Source organism: Mizuhopecten yessoensis, unplaced genomic scaffold, assembly GCF_002113885.1.
Source record: "Mizuhopecten yessoensis strain PY_sf001 unplaced genomic scaffold, ASM211388v2 scaffold9963, whole genome shotgun sequence".
Taxonomy (NCBI): Eukaryota; Metazoa; Mollusca; class Bivalvia; order Pectinida; family Pectinidae; genus Mizuhopecten; species Mizuhopecten yessoensis.
In genome coordinates, this window is record NW_018408310.1 from 1,112,385 (window position 1) to 1,118,384 (window position 6,000).

Below are 6,000 nucleotides of genomic sequence, written 5' to 3' on the forward strand. Positions count from 1 at the left end.
TTTCCTTTTGATTACATTTTATTTGCATTTTAAAAAGATAATATCATGTACCTGATTTTGATTTTGCAATGAAAAGAAAACAACTTCATGCTGATAGAAACTTGATACAGGCTAAATTAATTACATGGAAGTAATCAACTGATATGTCTTTACTATTTGAAACGTGTGCTTAATATTCGGCCGGTTTGTTCGATTTTTGTATCTTTAAATACAATAAACGTATATCCGTTAACTATTACTGCAGAAATAATAACTTTATATTACAAGCTAAATATACTTCTTTCAGGTACACCGAATAAAGCAACAGGTGTTTCTTAAAAATAAAAGACATATACATTTCCGGAATTTCTTTTGGGATGCATAAAACATGCATTTATCACTTATTCATGCAAAAATCATTGTGACCATACCAATTCGATATTTGTTTTATTCAACTTATAAATCAGAGAAGATTTCAATTCCAGAGCAAAAAATGAAAAGTAAGGCAATTACTGAATGCTCGGTAACAGAAATCATATTTGAGTAAAGTATTCATACTAACGAAGAGAACCTCGTTATTCCATATTCTAACTGTTAAATGATTTAAATTAAATTTAAAAGTAAATTATTTTGAAGCATTTTTATTTTTTTCATAACGTGAGTCTTAAATAGGTGGTACCTTTTGGTAACTAACGAATCTTAAACTTGCCTCATCCCATAATATCATGGACAATTTTCTTCTTATATTGCACGCCATCGTAGTATGGATTAACAAAACTAAATTGCAACGGACTTGCAACGTTCATTTTCCATTTCATCTGGCGCATAAATTGGATTTTCATAACTGTAGTCAGTGACATCTCTATCCAAATTTTCTCTTTGCATGATACCATCGGATATGCAAGATGCACGTCTGTCTCGCTGTAACGATTCATAGACGTTCTGCACATTAGCGACTGTAGCATCAATAGTATTTTGACTCGTAAGCTCTCTTCTCACTACACCTCTAACCCGTCTGTTCAGAAGGATAAAAGATACGAAAATACCAACTCCTTGTAAGTTACTCATAATGGAAAATGAAAACCAAAACGTCCTGGAATCTTCCACAGTGGCAACAAGACAGATGATCCACGAAAGTCCTAGAAGAGTCGATATTTTGCCGTAAATGAAACATCGCGTCTTTTCTAGATTTCGGGTGTTCCTGGAGCTCTTTGATTTGTTCGTTTCGATGCCATGTACAATTATTATGAAGCATATTATATTAAACAAGATGGATATACAAAATGGAAGAAACAAGCCAAAAATCATGACGTTGCTTGACGCCATACAAACTCCACCATCGACGATTGTCCCATACAGCTGTTGGCTATTATCCAAGTCTGAATTAACTACCACGCATATAAGAACAACTAAGGCAGGACAGCCCCAAGCCACGAATGCGTATTTAACATATCGTTTGTTGTCGTTCGTTGACCTTCGCTGATTCATGGCAAACTTGAATCCAAATATCCTGGCCAGATCGAAAGCCATTGATGAGGTCCAAACAAAGATGGAGAGCCAACAAAAATGAAGCAGTGCCCCTATTCCTGAGCAGAGCTTATCATTGAGTGTCCCTACATCGTGTAGAAAAAGGATTTGTGAGAAGAAAATGGTGACGGAAAGCGACATCAGATTTTTTCCGTGGAGATTTCTAAGTTCTGGACATGTCGCAAAGAAGAATATTGTCAAGAAGAGTGTTAATAAAGATAATATCGATAGGACAAAATCTACTGTCTTTAGACTGGTTGCATCCAATAAAAAGCCAGAATTTCTAGTATCTTTATCGTTAGTGCAGGTCTTAGGCCGCCCTACATACTGACGTGGAAATACAATATAAATATCGGAATAGTTTTGTCTAGAATTAATCATGAGATTCAGATATGACACATTGAGGTTTTCGCCAACTGTCAGGTTGTATGCTGCAAATATATGGCACGATTCCTCACAAGCGCATATATAAGATATAGGCTGTCGACGAGGTAAGTCACACAAATTCCTTTTATGAAAAGTGCTGTCACTATTGAAAATTGTAAAATTGTCATATAGATGAGTATTGGAGGCTAGTTCGACGTTGGCCATTGTAGCATCGACATAACAGAAATGGATGTGTGTTGAAATGCCTTTGTGTAAACACTTGCTTTCGTTTACATCCGTTTTAAGAATGTCTTGAGTAAAGTCGGTGGGATTGAGCTTGTTTGGGACATCCATGGACAGTTCCCAGATTGTACTGAAGACCGGATTATCGTTATTTAGGTTGTTCACATTTACATGCTTTGAATATGAATCTAGACTACACTTACATATCATCGATGTTACGTTGGTCGCGCAATACATCTCGTTACTAACGGGAAATTGAATAGTACCGTTATCAGAGATGACCAGCTCGTTAAAGGAGTGTGTAGGTTTCTGTTCTGTATCTATGCTTACAATGAAGGAGGCAGCCCTGTTCCGCGTTTGTAAAATCTTCTGACCGATAATGTAGGTGAGTCTCTGGGCGTCGCAGCAAAGTGTGCAAATCGCAAAAACTGGAACAGAATAAAATCAGGTATGATGTACAATGCATTTTATTGTATAATTTCATAGTTTTTTTTTGTTTAAAAATGTTCTGGTATATTGTTTCGGTTTCAGAAAAAGGATCAGCTGATATTGTGCTTGTTATTTATTTTGCATTATCTTAAAGAAGTATTTTTGTTATGAAAATCTTTGACTTTAAAAGCATTTCAATCATTTTAACAATTTTTAAATAAATATACCGACCGTTTCGGATGTTTGCTGTATCTAATATGTTACGTATTTGATTTCATCTCCGTACTCACATCCTAGCAAGGGCCTCAAAGGAAGCATGTGTGCAGAAAATTGGTAACATATAACTACATAAGCTAAATTCCTGATCATAAACTGAAAATTTCAAAACGGCCTTGACAACCAGCACTAACTTACACGTTAGTGCTTAATCATAATGCACAAGAAACGTATATCGTATAAAATCCCCTTTGGAACACAATTCGCACCCTCCTGCTAAGTAGCGTGAATTAAATAGCTCCTAAACCTATAACTAGATCATGGGAGAATATACGTAGGCTCGATTACCATACAGAGTTTAATTGCAATACGTTTTAAGTAATTTTAAGAAATTGGTAATGTATACTCTACAGCACAAACTGAGCTGGATGCCGTTTTACGACGCGTACGTTTTACGGGTACCCATAGAATTGATGTGGTTTAAATACAGATTTGTTGACTTTGTAACTTTTGATAACAATCAAATGATTTTAATAACTTGCAACGAAGCGAAATCATTTCTTCAAGTTTTCTAAGGCTTTCGTTTAGAACTAATCCTAATTTTGAAAATATTCAAGACGATAACTGATCATCTGCAACTAATTTTGAAGAAGATTAATCAATGGCACATTCAGAAGGTATTGATTGTATGAAGCAAAAAGTATTTACCCGTAAGCATTATGATGAAAGAACTCTGGTTGTCCTGTCTTTGTACTCCCATGTTGTCGCTGCCGTGTATTCCAGGTTGACTTATCATTCTATTGTGACATTAGATGTAAGAATTGTAACATGATATAGAACGTTTTGTTTTTTGGAAAACACTACTCTATTAACTTAACGCTGTTACAGAAGGACTGTTTGCATAGCTGTTCAGTTGTTATCTGCAGCATTGTGATTTTGTTTGTGTGGGATTGGTATGGATATGACTGTTAAAACACTGTTTACCTTAGATTTGTTCTGTCATTTATTTTGCAGCAACACTTGGATTCCACCATCTGCCTATTCGTGACAGATAATCTTCACAGAGGAATTCCAAAAAAGATGCATTCCCCACCATCTAGTGGCGTTCGAGTAATTGTTGCTCAAGCTTTCAATCTAAAGGTGCCAGACTAGTGTTCAATGCAACTTCAAACTTTACATTTTAGCAAATTTCAGAATTGTTTTAAACTCTTTTTAATTTTATTTTTTCTCTTTTGTATAAGAATGCAAAGAGTCTTTATCGGTCTTGACCATGCTAGTCCCAGCTCACAGGAATAATATACATACATTTTGGACGTTTTGCCGTGTTTTATTTCTTAGGATGAATGTTCATTTGATTACATAATTTTGATTTCCATGAGGTTTTCTTTTTTCTGTTATTCGCGTTCTGATAAAATAGGCGAAACATAAGTCCTACGAATTCATAATCATTTGGATAGATCATAACAAAGCATATATGTTCAATCGATCTATTTACTGTTTCAATATAAAGAATGGAATTTTCATTAATGAACAGTTTCCATGCAAACAATTTAAACATAAGATAAAACGCAAAAAGCAAAAACAAAAAAACAACAAACAAACACCAGTACAATTAAAAAAACACACGTGAAAACCCCCCAATAAATGATCATTTTTCATGCAAATAATCAAAACATTAATTGTGTGAATATAAAAAACAACAACAACGACATTCATTAATTTGTATGGTACAACAAATTGTCTCATTAAATTGGGCAAGTATATGAAAACACTTATACAGGAAACAACTCCCTTGGAAATGGCAAATATATGCATACAATTGTACAAGAACCATATTTCGTTCATTGAATTTTTTTTAAAATCAACTCTACGTAATATGGCGTCGTTGCAGAAATATTAGCAAAGATATGAGTCAATGAGAAAATACAAGTTATAGAGTACACAAAGTAAGCCAAATCAAATTAATGCAAGAATATTGATAAGCTATTGCCCATTTAAATGCTTTTAATTTCAGGAAAATTAAAATATAATTAAAGACCAAAGTATATATAACAATAATATACTGAAGTGTTGGATAATGTTTCCATTGGCTTTGTAAACATAACCTTGGTTGGTTGGTTGAAGTGTTTTTCGCCTACATGATTCCGCCCATACGGGTTTCATCTCACTGACGGAAGTCGGTGTTCTGTCGGCGTGAGGGAAGTTGCCTTCCTCAGGTGGTGGGGAGGAGTCACCTATGCTATCCTATCCTTATTCTTTAATGAAATTTGGGACGCGACTCCATTCTGCCGAAATGGTTGGTAGGTGTGTCGCGCCGGTTGCTGCAACGTTGTCTGTTGTTCCTAACTAGTGTTTTGGTATTGTTGGAGGGAGGTCAAAAATGGTCAAGGAGGCTTGTAATAATGTATATACAGTATATAGAAAAGAATTGAAAAAAATGTTTGCATATTTTAAAGTGTATTCATTGCATATATTCATGTTCTTATAGGGAAGTGTATATATTATATGTGTTATGTACCCCGGGTCTCTAACTGCCTGTTATGCCCAACAGTAGAGAAACGTCTCTGCTTCCGTTAGGTACAGTACTTTGTTTCTTGTCAGACTTGGCCGGAGTCTGAGATTATCCGAGGGGTCTATGGTGTATGCGGGTTTTTACCTTTTATTCTATGGTGTATATTTATATATATTAGAATAAAAAATAAAAAATTAGATAAATATTTGAGCAATCAAAAAAGTAAAAATTGGCAGCTGTTGACATATATTCATTTGGCCCACATCGTAACAACACGTTAGATGTATTTGTATAAGACAGTCTTATAATTCTACTATCCGCTGATTCTCGACAGTCAAAATGAACTATAATAATAAAAAAAATAGTGTTTGCATGTGACATGCAACAAATTATTAGAGAAAAAAATCGAATCTAATTCGCTATGACTGTTTGGTTGTCAAACAAAATGGGTGCCTCGGTAGCCGTGATCGCTAACGCGCACAGTCATTGTACTACTGTGTTCTATCAAGCGTGAGTTTCAGATCACTAGCTCTCCCAAGAATATCGCTTCGATCCCCAGCGGTGGGGGAAAAAAAGAGAGTGATGTCTGATAGAGTTAGTTGTTATCCCTCCGATGGCCCGGTGCCCCCCCCCCCCCCCGTGGGTTTTCCTCCACTTGGAATTGCATTTAAGAAACCGGTGAATGTTTTTTACGTTTTCTTTTGTACAAAAATATTCATTCGAGTCAA